This window comes from Apodemus sylvaticus, chromosome 20, assembly GCF_947179515.1.
Source record: "Apodemus sylvaticus chromosome 20, mApoSyl1.1, whole genome shotgun sequence".
NCBI classification, from domain to species: Eukaryota; Metazoa; Chordata; class Mammalia; order Rodentia; family Muridae; genus Apodemus; species Apodemus sylvaticus.
The window spans coordinates 57954804-57971191 of record NC_067491.1 but is presented as its reverse complement, the minus strand read 5'-3'; the positions used below and the strand labels follow the sequence as shown (position 1 = coordinate 57971191).

The 16388-nt window shown below is 37.8% G+C and overlaps 1 pseudogene; it reads right to left on the bottom strand.

Moving 5' to 3' along the window:
- Positions 1-3547: 3547 nt before the first annotated feature.
- On the bottom strand, positions 3548-14771 carry LOC127670629 (vomeronasal type-2 receptor 116-like; annotated as a pseudogene).
- Positions 14772-16388: the final 1617 nt, after the last annotated feature.

Here is a 16388-nt window from a genome sequence, read left to right as displayed (position 1 = left end):
ATTGAGTATTTTTGCATCGATGTTCATAAGGGAGATTGGTCTGAAGTTATCTTTCTTTGTTGCATCTTTGTGTGGTTTTGGTATCAGAGTAATTGTGGCTTCGTAGAAGGAATTGGGTAGGGTTCCTTCTGTTTCTATTTTGTGGAATAGTTTGAAGAGTATTGGTGTTAGGACTTCTTTGAAGGTCTGATAGAATTTTGCACTGAAAACATCTGGTCCTGTGCTTTTTTGTAGTTGGAAGACTTTCTATGACCCCTTCTATTTTAGGGGTTATGGGACTGTTTAGATGATATATTTGGTCCTGATTTACTTTTGGTCTTTGGTATCTGTCTAGGAAATTGTCTATTTCCTCCAAATTATCCAGTTGTGTTGAGTATAGGCTTTTGTAGTAGGATCTGATGATTTTTTTGGATTTCCTCAGTTTCTGTTGTAATATCTCTCTTTTCATTTCTAATTTTGTTAATTTGGATACTTTCTCTGTGCTCTTTGGTCAGTCTGGCTAAGGGTTTATCTATCTTGTTGATTTTCTCAAAGAACAAGCTCCTGGAGTCGTTGATTCTTTGTATGGTTCTCTTTGTTTCCACTTGATTGATTTAAGCAAAAAAAAAAAAAAAAAAAGACTCTACCTCTGGTAGAAATACAGGGATCAAGTGGAGGCATAGGGTTTCTGTCCCACAGTGAAAAATGCTGACCCAGGATTGTTCCTGTCTGAAAGAACTGCAGGCACAAGAATGGAGAAGAGATTGAGAGAAAGAAGGTCCCGTGACAAGCCCAAATTGGACCCCATCTGAAGGGGAGGCTCCAAGGCTGACACTATTATTGATCCTAAGATGCAGCTGAATGAGGGAAAGGCTGGAATAATTGAAGAAGAGTGCGACCCATAGGAAGACCAGTTGTCTCAATAAACCCGGATCCTCCAGATCGCTCAGACAATGAACTGCCAAGCTGGCATCATACACTAGGTGGCCCAAAGCTCCTCACACACACACACACACACACACACACACACACACACTAGGACTCACTGAAATGGCCTCACTGAGAGTAGATGCACCTATCACTTGAGAGACTTGAGGTCCCAGGACATGTGTAGGCCTGGTGGTGTGTGGTGGGGGGTGGGTTTTTTGGAGTTTGGGCCATTCCTTGGAGAATGTGGTGGAGGAATGGAGTGAGGAAAGGTCAGAGGGCAAAGAGGGAAAGGGATAGAGACAGAACTGTAAAAATAAATTGGGGATTAGTAATAATACTGATAATAATACATAAAAAATATGAAGTACCATTGGTAGCTTTACCACTAGAACAAATAATCACAAAGAGACTTGCTAAGTACAATTTCTAATTATATCATAAAACAGATATGAGACTGAGTCTCAATCTTTCTAGGACATCTGTTAAATATCATGAAACTCTACAGTTCATAAAGACCCTTAACTGTCAAAATCTAAGTTTACAATTAAAATAATTAATATAAAAGAATTCTTTTAGTCTCCTTTCCTTAGGTTGATTTGCCTTGTCCTAGTTCAGTGACATGGGCTTTTTTTCTTATAGGATTTGCTAGTATGTTTTGTTTTTATCTTACAGAATTCTATTCTTTTCTAATGAGAAACAGAAATGGACTAGATCCAGAAGGGATGAGAGTAGAGAGAAACTGGGAAGAATAGAGTGAGATAAAACTGTAATCAGGATATTTTGTTTAAGAAAAGAATCAATTTTTAACAAAAGGGATAAGTTGCCCATGGTTGGTGAATATGTGAGTTGGTAATAAATCTTTAAACTGAATTAAAGTACAGTAAATAAATGAGTCCATGGTTATTATAGCTATTAATAGCAGTCTTTGGTTCAGCGAGAATAAAAAATATTCCCCTAAAAGATTTAGACTGCCAAAGTTGCTGATGGTTATCTAGACAAGTAGCTTTTAGTTGAAGATAGATAATTTTGGCTTCAAGGAAGATTTTATCAGTAGAAAAGGAAAAACATAAGGAGAAGAAGCAGAGAGGAAGGAGTGAAGGAAGGAAAGAAGGAAGAAGGAGGGAAGAAAACGAGAGTAAACTGGAGTTAGTTTATTTTTTCTTGAAAGAAAAGAAAGATGCCTTTGAAGTTCTGAAATTACTATATATTCAGTGAGAGCAGTGATTCTCAACCCTTGAATCATGTCCCTTCTGTGTTCACAGGACTCTTCACAAGAGTCACCAAATACCTTTGAATCAGGAGATAATTATTTAATGATTCATAATGGTAGCAGAATTATTGTAATGAATTATCCATGAAAATAATATTATTATTGGAGTAACCAGAATATTTGGGACTATATTAAAGGGTCACAGAGTTATAGAGCTTGTGAACCACAGATTTAAGATGGTCAAGCAAATTTTAATTCATGTTAGGAGCAAACCATTACCTTTGTGAGTTTTGGGCAAGTGGTCTGCTATCTTAGTCTGAAAAATGGGGGTTACATGCCCACATTTTGAATAGATTTTAAAAGTAAAGAATTCTATGTGCTAAAAATTATGCATAATTTTAGAGCACATTGTTTGTTTGCAAAGACTCAGGATTTAATCCACTGTTATTCTTATATGGTGTCAAGAAATAATTTTAGATTTTGAGATACACAAAATTTTCAAAATGTGTTGGGAAGTGTTTAAAGGACACTTTTCACAATTTTGGATAAGAAGGTAGAGAATAATGGTTAGAGTGATGTCACAATTAACTTATTGTTCCAGAGGAACAAGAATTTTATTGGTCAATATAATCATGTTACACATTGCACATAATGTGAAGCAGTGTCAGGGATTCGCCCACATGATGCTGACCTCAGACTCAGAGAACTAATTGCTTATTTAGCAGGAGAAACATGAAGAATGGGTCACATTTAGCTATGCCATGTTTTCTGCTGATTGCTGTTCCAGGACTTCAGTTGAAATAAGAACAGTACTGAAAGAATTGAAAATGTGAAAATTTATGAGCAATGTTGAGGTATGAAGTTTTATGTGGCAGTCAAACTGTGTGAAATTCATGACATGTGAAACTGTTAGAAATCAATGCCACCAGAAAGACATTGCATAGTCAGCACTGGGAGAAATGAAAAGGTCCTTTAAAGAAAAAACACCACTGGTTGAAGTAATTAATATGATTTAGAAATAAGAATTTAGAGAAAAAGCCCCAGGACCATCACATGATTTGATGAATAGAGTGTCCTTATTGCAAAATGTGACAGATTTCAAGAGGAAAAATTAATATTTTATGTCAGTGTAAGCAATGAAAGCTCATGCTGTCATATCTCAATGTTATGACTGTTTTCAAAAGGGTTTTCTAAAGTTATATTAAAAATGTTTACTTATTTTAAGGAATGGAAATGCACTAGGTCATCTTCAGAAAATCGATTCCTTACTTCATCATGGGGTTCCAGGGAATTAAGCTCAGAATATAATATCTGGTGAGAAGAAGCCATACCCACAAAGGCATCACAGGAAAAACATGTGACCTAATATGTGATGGTCAGAACGGTAGAGATCCAGTAAAATTCAGTTTAGATGAAGAATCATGTGAACTATATTTTAAGTAAATATTTGCCCCTGTGGTGTCTTTCATCCCTGTTACGAGGAAGTGTGTTGAATTCTGGCCTAAACAAAACAATGTAGCACTTAGGGACAAAGATTACAATAAGAATGCTTGTACTGGAAGCCAGGATAGAGAACATTTCCATAGCTACCCTGACCTTCCCAGTGGTGCTGTGGTAGACAGGGAGGAATGTGACCCATACACTGCAGAACACAAGCATGCTGAAAGCCATGGACTTGGATTCATTAAATGTGTCAGGAAGGTTCCTGGACAAGAAAGCCATGAGGTAACTACCCAAGGCCATGACTCCCAGGTAGGCCAAAGCACAGTGGAAGGCAACAGCTGAGCCCTTGTTGCAAAGAATGATGATGTGTCCCTGTTTAGAGTGAGCATCCATTTCAATAAACGGAGGGGATGTTCCCAGCCATATGCCAGAGAGAAGTACTTGTATCAGAGTGCAAGCTGGTATGACACATTTAGAGACCTGTGATATCTGCAACCATCTGATCTTTCTTCCTGGAGCTGTAATCCTGAAGGCCATAACTACAGTGATGGTTTTGGCCAACACAGTGGATAGAGTCACAGTGAACAGAAGTCCAAACACGTTCTGTTGCAGGATACATGTGGCTGTGTGTGGAAGACCAAGGAAGAGCAATGGACAGAAGAAACAGAGGGTCAGAGTGATGAGCGGGACGTAACTGAGAGATCTGTTATTGGCCTTCACTACTGGAGTGTCTCTGTGGTTTACAAAGACCCCAATAACAAGAGCTGTGAGAGTAGAAAATCCAAGGGACACGAGTGTGAGTCCCTTCCCCAAGGGATCATCATAGGCCAGAAAGGTGACAGTTTTCTCCAGGCAGTGTGTCTTCTCTGCATTTGCATAATGAGTTTCTGGACAGTGCACACACTGATCCATACCTGGTGGAAATGAAGTTGATCATGAATGCATGGTCAAGTTTCCCATTACCCTACTACATTTTATGCTTCAAATTCATTGGATTGTTATCACAACCATGTTCCCTTTTCACTTGTGGTATAGAGATATGAGTATTCTAAAGTGAATAATCACACAAGGTAAGGTTTATACTCCTTTCGAAAAACCCCATGAAGAGTATCCTTTTCTGGAGAAAAGGGTATTTTTCACATTATACATTATAAATATATCACTGAGGAAACCATGCAGGAACTGAAGGTAGAATAAGGAGGTAAGAACTGAAGCTGAGTCCACTGGGGGGGGGGGCTGCCTGCCCTGCCTCTACTATTTTCCCTGACCTGCTTTGTTATGTAGCTTATGATCACCTCCTCAGAGCTGCACCAACCCAGTGAGGCAGCGCAGCCCACAGCAACCACTAAACATGAGGATGTACAAAACATTTTGCTACAGTCCAGCCCTTCAAAGGATTTTCAATTGTGGTTTTCTTTTATTACATAAATCTTGATTGTGTCAAATTGACAATGAAAACACCCATAAAATCTCATACCTAGAGCCAATTTATTTTAGTTGTATATTGAAGTATTCTTATTTTTTGCTTTTTACCTCTCTTTTATTTATATTTTATAATACAGTTGAAGCATATATTTTCAAACTAGAAAATACCAAATTACATGGCAATAACTAATTCAATTTTTATGCCAGTTCTCAAAAATATTTCTAAATTTCCAATAGAAGATGCGAATTCAATTTTGAAATAGACATTTTTCATTGAATTTCTTAGTAAAATGATTTTTTAGTCTGGGATATATGACACAAATTCATTTTTATTTATAAATTTCTTTCAGTTTGAAAATATTTTCTTCTCATGTGATCTTGGTTGGAAACTACTAAATATGTGTTCAAAGCATTCCTTATCTTTCCCCAGCCCCTTTCATTTTTGATGGAAGGAAGTTCTCACAGGTGTTATAGTGAATATATGGACGTTTGAGAAAAGTTAGTAGGCCTTTTCTATTTTAACTTCTTCTGGATTCTGTGATGAAATTAAGGGTAGAGTAGGGGATGTAAGTTCCTTTTCATATTGAGATAATTTCGTGGCTCTTAGTTTACTGTTTTGAAAAACTTTTTGAAAGATTTTCAGGAAAACAACTACTTAAATAGTTAAATTTATGTTTTCTTTGTTTCTCCAGAATAGATTTTAAGAACTAAATCTTTGTGAATAAAACTCAGAGGCGAAAAACAAATTCTCCTAATATTATTTAATCACATATTTCTTGTCACAAATAACTTTCCGTATTTTTGTAAAAAGGCTTCATTTCAAAAACTATTTTAGTTTCATTTTTCCTTAAAAGATACAGAAACACTACATTTACTTCTTTTTACACTCAGCTCTACATTTGTGTATCTTTCTTATGCTTTCTTAAACTCTCCTGTCAAATAGTTAACATTTTCTCAATGTGACTATTCATGCTAATGTAACACTTTTAAAAATATCTGTTCTGCTCTGTTGTTAGATTATTTTTGTTGCTTTGTTATGCTAGCTTTTAATATTGTATCTTATAAGCAATATTCATTAATTTATGGCAACTGATCTATAAGACAAAATTTATTTTGTATAAGGCTTATTGTTTGTCTTGAAATATATGTTTATTATATTTCCCTGTATTCTAATTCCTTTGATCAGGAATTTCTTTAACTTTTGACTGTTCAACATATATGTAGCTGTATTTTTAATCAATACAATCTGATACTGTGATGTAGGTCAAAACCTTTATTCTATTCCATCCCTCCAAATGTACATATCTCTAAAGTGTCTGAACTTCAGTGTGTAATAAAGGAAGCATTTTGGGGAGACAGTTGAAGTGGTCCTTCCACAACCACATTAAATTCGTAAGTGAAATTTATATGTCTTCAATCTGCATACAGGAACTATAACCGAATTAACAGGCAATTAGGTAGTCTATATGTAGCATAGAAATACCTTATATAAAATATTTTACTGTCAAATAATAGAAATTAATAGATGAGGAAATATAATTATCCAGAAATCTGCACCAGACTTCTATTCTCCCACTACATCTCTGCCCAGGTTCATCAAGCCTGTTGATCCAGAACCAAAACATTTAGATTTCTTTCCTTCTCTAAACATCCCTGCCCAAAGAACTTTGTCAGGCATGGCTCTGAGGAGATCGTCCCTGCCAGATATAATATTTTCTGCCAAGTCTCCTGCCATCTTTTTAAGACCTGCTATTCCAGAACCAAATAGCCCAAAAATATACACCAGGGGTCTGTCACACCAAGATCACAGTGGTTAGCCAAAATCCCAATATATATCATAACTGGAACATGCAGTGACTAAAACATGTAGATGGCTGTAGGAGTTCTCTAGTAGAGTTTTTTGGGTCACTTAGGTAGACTATCATGTCATCTGCAAATAATAATAGTTTGACTTCTTCCTTTCCAATTTGTATCCCTTTGACCTCCTTATGTTGTCAAATGATTTATTGTTTTATTATTTAAAAAAAATCTAGATGGCTAAAGGCATGAAACTAACTCAAACAACAAAATTCAAGAATATTATGACACCAACAGGGCAAACTTACTCTACAACAGCAAGCCCTGCAAAACTTAACACAACTGAACCACGGTGCCCTTAAATCCAGTCTTATGAAGATGATAGAGGCCGTTAAAGAGGAAAGAATAAAATGCTTAAAAAAGAAAAGGAAAACACAATCAGACAAATATAAGGCTTTACAGAGGAAACAAATAAATCTCTTAAAGTAATAGCAGAAACTACAGTTAACCAGGGAAGTAAGTAAAGCTGTTCAGGAAATGAAAGTGGAAATAGAAGCCAGAATCAAAATACAAACTGAGGGTAAACTGCAGATGGAAAACCTAAAGAAGCTTACAGAACAACAAATGCAAGTATCACCAATAAGATAAAAGGATGTAGGAGAGAATCTCAGGCATACAAAAATAGAAACTGGCACATCAGTAAAAGAAAATGTTAATGCTAAAATATCCCTGAAACAAAACAGCCAAGAAATCTGGAATACAAAGAAAACATGTAACCTTAGAATGATAGGAATATTAGAAGGTAAAGAATCCCAGATCCCAGGGTGAGAAAGTATTTTCAACAAAATTATATTAGAAAAAATCACAATGTAAAGAGAGAAATACCTATAAACATCAAAGATGCTTGTGAAACACAAAATAGAGTGGGCCAGAAAAGTCCTCTCTCAACAAAATAATGAAAATACAGAATGTAGAGAACTAAGAAAGAATAAGCACTGAGGGAAAAGACCAGATATCATTCCATGGCAGACCTGTTAGAATTGTGCCTTTTCAATAGATTCTCTAAAAACTGAAGGGCCTGGACAGATATCTTAAAACCTATCTGCCTGCACTCAGGAACTGAGCACCTGGGCAGCTTTTGTCTGCCAGCCCGCTGGGCTCTGGAAGGTGTGGAAGGAGAGAAGACCCGCAGCCATATTTGCTGTCTGAAGAGACACAAAAAGATCACTAGGTACTGTAACACCCTGAGCCTTAGAATTCTGGTGGTGCAAACCGCCAGGGGTCTGCCTGCACTCAGGAACTGAGCACCTAGGCGGCTTTTGTCTGCCAGCCCGCCGGGCTCAGGGCCTGTGTCCTGCCCAGGAAGCTGTAGAAGGAGAGAAGCCCCACGGCCAAACTCACGGTCTGCAGGGACACAAAAGGATCTCTAGGTACTGTAACACCCTGAGCATTAGATTTCTGTTGGTGTAAACCGCCAGGGGTCTGCCTGCACTCAGGAACTGAGCACCTAGGCGGCTTTTGTCTGCCAGCCCGCCAGGCTCTGGAAGCTGTGGAAGGAGAGAAGCCCCGCAGCCATATTTGCTGTCTGCAGGGACACAGAGGGATCGCTAGGTACTGTGGCACTCTGAGTCTTAGATTTCTGGTGGTGCAAACTGCCAGGGGTCTGCCTGCACTCAGGAACTGAGCACCTGGGCGGCTTTTGTCTGCCAGCACGCAGGGCTCCTGAAGCTGTGGAAGGAGAGAAGCCCCGCTGCCATATTTGCTGTCTGCAGGGACACAAAGGGATCACTAGGTGCCATAACACCCTGAGCCTTAGATCTCTGGAGGTACAAACCACCAGGGGTCTGCCTGCACTCAGGAACTGAGCACATATGCGGTTCATCTGCAAGCCAGTCCATTGTAGGACCTGCGTCCTATGTGAGAATCAACAGAGGGAGTGACCCCCACCACAACTTCTTCCCTTCATAATAGAGCAGACAGAGAACATCTGGTTGACCTTGACAACCTAAGTATAGCATTGCTTGAGGCAAAATTGAGAAGGGCTCCAAAGGCACAAAAGTGGAAGCCAGCATATCAATAATCTGTGCCAGAAGAAACCCAGTCATCCAGTGTTGCAGAAATAACCTTAAAGATCCACAGTAGGTTGAAGCTCCAGCCAGTGACAATAAGACAATCTAACTCCTGGGAGAACCAGATGGCTAAAGGCAAACATAGGAACGTTACTAACAGAAACCAAGGCATTATGGCAACATCTGAACCCAATTCTCCAACATTAGCAAGTCCTGGATACCCAAACACACCAGAAAAACAAGATTTGGATTTAAAATCACTGGTCATGATGCTAGTACAGGAACACATGAAGGACATACTTAAAGAAATTCAGGAGAAGATGGATCAAAAATTAGAAGCCCTTACAAGGGAAACACAAAAATCATTGAAAGAAATTCAGGAGAATACAAAAGCCAATAAGGAGGAAATGCAAAAATCACTTAAAGAAATATAGGAGAACCTTGATTAACAGGCAGAAGTCATGAAAGAGGAAACACAAAAATCGCTTAAAGAATTAGAGGAACAAACAAACAAGCAAATAACAGAACTGAGCAAAAATTTTCAGGATCTAAAAACAGAAGTAGAAACAACTAAGAAAGCACAAAGGGAGACAACTTGGGAGATAGAAAACCTTGGGAAGAAATCAGGGACCATAGATGCAAATATCAACAACATAATACAAGAGATAGAAGAAAGAATCTCAGATGCCGAAGATACCATAGAAACCATGGACTCAACAGTTAAAGAAAATGCAAAATGCAAAAAGCTTGTAACCCAAATTATCCAGGAAATCCAGGACACAATGAGAAAGCCAAATCTAAGGATCATAGGTATTGATGAGAGTGAAGATTTACAACTTAAGGGCCAGCAAATATCTTCAACAAAATTATGGAAGAAAACTTCCCTAACCTAAAGAGAGAGATACCCATGAATATACAAGAAGCCTACAGAACTCCAAACAGACTGGACCAGAACAGGAGTACCTCCTGTCACATAATAATCAAAACCCCAAATGTACTAAACATAGAAAGAATACTTAGGGCAGTAAGAGAAAAAGGGAAAATAACATATAAAGGAAGACCTATCAGAATTACACCAGATTTCTCACCAGAGACCATGAAAGCTAGAAGATCCTGGGCGGAGCTCATGCAGAATCTAAGAGAACACAAATGCCAGCCGAGACTTCTATACCCAGTGAAACTCTCAATTACTATTGATGGAGAAACCAAGATATTCCAAGACAAAACCAAATTTACACAATATCTTTCTACAAACCAAGCCTTACAAAGGTTAATAGGGAGAAAGCACCAGTACAATGAGGGAAACTATACCCTGGCAAGAGCAGGATATTAAGCTTCTTTCAACAAACCCAAAGAGGATAACCACACACATATAAAATTAAAATAAAAAATGTTAGGAAGCAATAACCACTACTCATTGATATCTCTTAACATCAATGGACTCAATTCCCCCAAAAAAGACATAGACTAACAGACTGGTTACGTAAACAGGACCCTACATTTTGCTGCTTACAGGAAACACACCTCAATGTCAAAGACAAAAACTACCTTAGAGTAAAAGGCTGGAAGACAATTCTATAAGCAAATGGTCCCAGGAAACAAGCCGGAGTTGCCATTCTAATTTCAGATAAAATTGACTTTCAACCTAAAGTCATCAAAAGAGACATGGAAGGTCACTACTTGGTGGTCAAAGGAAAAATCCAACAAGAAGAACTCTCAATCCTGAACATCTATGCCCCAAATACAAGGGCGCCCTCTTTCATAAAAGAAACTTTACTGAAGCTCAAAGTACACATTGCACCTAACACAATAATTGTGGTTGACTTCAACACTCCAATTTCACAAATGGACCGATCAGAAAAACAGAAACTAAACAGGGAGACAATGAAACTAATTGAAGCTTTGAACCAATTGGAGCTAACAGATATATATAGAACTTTTTATCCCAAAGCAAAAGAATATACCTTTTTCTCAGCACCTCATGGTACCTTCTACAAAATAGATTATATAGTTGGTCACAAGACAGACCTCAACAAATATAAGAAGATTGAAATTATCCCATGCCTCCTATCAGATCACTATGGAGTAAAAGTGGTCTTTAGTAACAGTAAAAACAACAGAAAGCCCACATACACATGGAAACTGAATAATACTCTACTCAATGATACCTTGGTCAAGGAAGAAATAAAGAAAGAAATCAAAGATTTCTTAGAATTTAATGAAAATGAAGGCACAACATCACACAAATCTATGGGACACATTGAAAGCAGTGCTAAGAGGAAAACTCATAGCTTTGAGTGCCTTCAAAAAGAAATTCGAGAGAGCTTACACTACAAAATTAAAGGAACAACTGAAAACCCTGGAACAAGAAGAAGCTAATTCACCCAGGAGGAGGAGAAGACAGGAAATCATCAAACTCAGGTCTGAAATCAATCAAGTAGAAACCAAGAGAACCATACAAAGAATCAACAAGACCAAAAGCTGGTTCTTTGAAAAAATCAACAAGATAGATAAACCCTTAGCCAGACTAACCAAAGGGCACAGAGAAAGTATCCAAATTAACAAAATTAGGAATGAAAACGGAGATATCACAATAGAAACCGAGGAAATTCAAAAAATCATCAGATCCTACTACAAAAACCTGTACTCAACACAACTGGAGAATCTGGAAGAAATGGACATTTTCTTAGACAGATACCAATTACCAAAATTAAACCAGGATCAAATAGACCATCTAAACAGACCCATAACCCCTAAAGAAATAGAAGGAGTCATAGATAGGCTTCCAACCAAAAAAAGCACAGGACCAGATGGTTTCAGTGCAGAATTCTATCAGACCTTCAAAGAACACTTAAAACCAATACTCTTCAAACTCTTCCACCAAATAGAAACAGAGGGAACACTACCCAACTCCTTCTTCGAAGCCACTATTACACTGATACCAAAACCACACAAAGACCCAACTAAGAAAGAGAATTTCAGGCCAATTTCCCTTATGAATATCGATGCAAAAATACTAAATAAAATTCTTGCCCACAGAATCCAAGAACACATCAAAACGATCATCCACCATGATCAAGTAGGCTTCATCCCAGGGATGCAGGGATGGTTCAATATACGGAAATCCATAAATGCTAACCACTACATAAACTCAAAGAAAAAAAACCACATGATCATTTCATTAGATGCTGAAAAAGCATTTGACAAAATTCAGCATCCTTTCATGCTAAAAGTCTTGGAAAGGACAGGAATTCAAGACCCATATCTAAACATAGTAAAAGCAATATACAGCAAACCGGTAGCCAACATCAAACTAAATGGAGAGAAACTTGAAGCAATCCCACTAAAATCAGGGACTAGACAAGTCTGCCCCCTCTCTCCATATCTTTTCAATATAGTTCTTGAAGTCCTAGCTAAAGCAATTAGACAACAGAAGGAAGTCAAGGGGATACAAATTGGAAAGGAAGAAGTCAAATTATCACTATTTGCAGATGATATGATCGTATAGTTAAGTGACTCTAAAAACTCTACTAGAGAACTACTACAGCTGATAAACAACTTCAGCAAAGTGGCTGGCTACAAAATCAATGCAAGCAAATCAGTAGACTTTATATATTCAAAGGATAAGCAGACTGAGAAAGAAATTAGGGAAATGACCCCTTCACCATAGCTACAAACAGCATAAAGTATCTTGAGGTGACTCTAACCAAACAAGTGAAAGACCTATATCACAAGAACTTCAGATCTCTGAAGAAGGAAATCGAAGATCTCAGAAAATGGAAAAAACTTCCATGCTCATGGATTGGCAGGATTAATATAGTTAAAATGGCCATCTTGCCAAAGGCAATCTACAGATTCAATGCTATTCCCATAAAAATCCCAACACAGTTCTTCATAGAGCTAGAAAGAGCAATTCTCAAATTCATCTGGAATAACAAAAAAAAAACAGGATAGCTAAAACTATTCTCAAAAGTAAAAGAACTTCAGGGGGATTCAATATCCCAGACTTTAAACTCTACTACAGAGCAATAGTGATAAAAACTGTATGGTATTGGTACAATATCAGGCAAGCGGATCAATGGAATAGGATTGAAGACCCAGAAATGAACCAATACACCTATGGTCACTTGGTCTTCGACAAAGGGGCTGAAAGCATCCAGTGGAAAAAAAGATTGTCTTTTCAACAAATGGTGCTGGTTCAATTGGAGGTCAGCATGCAGAAGAATGCGCATTGATCCATTCTTATCTCCTTGTACCAAGCTCAACTCCAAATGGATCAAGGAACTCTACATAAAACCTGACACACTGAAACTAATTGAAAAAAAAAAAAAAAACTGGGGAAGACCCTGGAGGACATGGGAACAGGGGAAAAGTTCCTGAATAGAACACCAATAGCTTATGCTCTAAGATCAAGAATTGACAAATAGGACCTCATAAAACTACAAAGTTTCTGTAAGGCAAAGGACACCGTCAAAAGGACAAAAGGTCAACCAACAGACTGGGAAAGAATCTTCACCAACCCTAAATCCAACAGAGGGCTAATATCTAATATATACAAAGAACTCAAGAAAGTAGAACCCAGAGATCCAAATAACCCCATTAAAAAGTGGGGTACGGAGCTAAACAAAGAATTTTCACATGAAGAACTTCGGAGAGCTGAGAAACACCTTAAGAAACGTTCAACATCATTAATCATTAGGGAAATGCAAATCAAAACAACCCTGAGATTTCACCTCACACCAGTCAGAATGGCTAAAGTCAAAAACTCAGGAGACAGCAGGTGTTGGCGAGGATGTGGAGAAAGAGGAACACTCTTCCACTGCTGGTGGGATTGCATGATGGTGCAACCACTTTGGAATTCAGTCTGGTGGTTCCTCAGAAAACTGGGCATGTCACTTCCTGAGGAAATCAGGGGTCCATAAATTACAATCACATCTGCTGATGACTCTAGAGTACGCATCTGATCATATGTTAGCGAATGAAATATTGATTCTCCCACATATGATACTGTTTCCACAAAAGCTATGCAGGCTTTGTTCTTTTCCATCTCCACTCTAAAATCTGATGCAAACTGAGAACCTTTGTGGTCATCTGTGATGAGCAGTCCCACCCAGGTCCAGCTGAAATGAAGCATCAAAGAGGCAATACCACAGAACAGAGCTGTGTCTTTGGGGCTACCTGGTACACAGATGTAAACTGATTTGTGTCAATCTCTGCATGATCAAAAGGCCCAACAGTAAGCTGAAAGGAAATCAGTATTTTAAAAGGTAGAACAATAAATGCCATTTAAATAGTCTTAGTCTTAAAAACCCGATTCAAGTTATAAAGTTGATACTCTGCTCAATAGTCCTTAATGTCACATCTCATCTCCTGAGTGTTTCCAGAAAAATTATTAAAAGTATCAAAGTTTTAAATTGCCTTCTGTACTGTTCATTCTTCTTACTCTACGTCAAAGGAAACGAAGAACAGACTGTGTCCGTAATTGTCTTTGTATTTCCTCTTTAATGCCAATTAATCAAAATCTCTCCTTTTCATTTTGCAAACAGCTAATTCTGAGGGAAAAAAGCTGGCTTCCCACCACTCACATCATGTGTACTCACATGAGGAAATTTGTAAAGACCCAACAATGTCCCAATGATTTCAGATGATTGCCATGATATTCCAGTAAGTGTAGCAGCGGATTTGCACTTTTTTCTACAATTGTAATTAGGGATAAATATGCTCAAACCTGTGAGCCAATAGAATACACTCTTCATAATGTTCCTTTCAATATCTGGGAGATTATATATCTCAAGTCCCAGAGACATGTTTGGTAAAATATGAGGGTTCAAGTTGATTTCATTGATTGCAAATAACATGGCCAAAACAAGTTGGTAGTTTCGTATAACCGTCCTGCATAGAAGTATCACAGCATTCATATTGGGAACTCATAACTATTATACCTATAACTTTAGAGTAATGGCTTTTATATTCTGATAGATTGTGTTTGCTTATAACACACAGTCCTTCAACAAATTCTTCATCTCAAATGATATACTGAAGAGCAAAACTTGTTAATTATATATCCAAGAGAGTTTGCTTTCTCTGAATTCCAGATGTGGAAATATTACATAATTCCATCGTAGAATTCACAAATTATCCACTCTTCTTATCTTCCAGTATGTCAAACTATGTAAAATAGTTTATTTTTCATGAAGCCACCAAATTCATGTGATATACTATTATGAAAGTGCTCACTTTCTGATTTTAGTCTATCTGTGGCAAGATTTGGCTTTTGAACAAATTGTTCATTTTTGGTTTACCCTGGAAAATAGTTGGATGCAACGTTCTCTGTGTGGGCCAGAGATTAAATACCTTTTGCAAGATGGAATGGTTAGAAAGGGAATCATATTGTGTAAACCCTCAGAGCCACTAGGTACCTCATTTGCATGGGAAACTATGTTTTGTGGTATGTGATCACATGTCTTATGTCCTTATGTGGAAAATATGGCAAATATCCAATTCAGGAATGTAGTAGGGAGTTAGGAGATGCCTACAATCTCTGGTGGGTGCCTGGGTACCAGAGTGCCGGGATCTTAGACATATTCAAGTTTAATACGTTTCTGGCTTTGTCTACTATCCCAGACTCATCTCCTTAAGAAAACTAGGAGCTGGGTGGTGGTGGTGCACTCCTGTAATCCCAGCACTCTGGGAAGTAGAGGCAGGCGGATTTCAGACTTCGAGGCCAGCCTGATCTACAGGGTAAGTTCCAAGACAGCCAGGGAACTCTGTCTCAGAGAAAAGAGAAACCCTGTCTCAAAAAAAAAAAACCAAATCCAAAAATCAAAAAAAAAAAAAAACAAAGAAAGAAAGAAAGAAAGAAAGAAAGAAAGAAAGAAAGAAAGAAAGAAAGAAAGAAGGAAGGAAAGAAACAAAGAAAGAAAACTAGGAAGAGGATCAAGATTGGTGGCACATTGTGTGATGTTTTGTCACTAGTATTGGATTGCTGAATTCTAATCTTTCAGGGAGTAAAGCGCTAGCTTAGTTGTCAGTTCTTGGTTTTGCTATTTCTACAGACTATGACTGGCCTGATATTTTGTGAACATTCATCCTTCCTCACTTGCCTTTAGGACGTAAGATATATCTGACTACCAATAGCTGGGAAGTAAGTGAATAGCAAAACTTCCAGGAGATATAGGGATACTTCAAAGCAGAAATCAAAGGTGGGAGTCTTGCTAGCAGGACACTGTGGTTTCTGGATGGACCTGAAGATGAGCAGAGAAGTAGAGTTGACCACATCCAGGACATAGTGGCAGGTATTACAGTGGAGAGTTTCAAAGTTTTCTGGAAATCTGCACACCTAAAACTCCTATGCTTTAAAATATTGAAAAGCATCTGTCATTATCTATACCACTGGTGGGTGCATGAGTCTACTACATACAACCTTATTAAACATGCAGAAGCAGGCCTATCTGTAAATTCCAAATGAATCTGTCTATATCTTACTTCCAGACAACCCTGGATATACATTAATCCTATATCAAAGAAAATGAAAA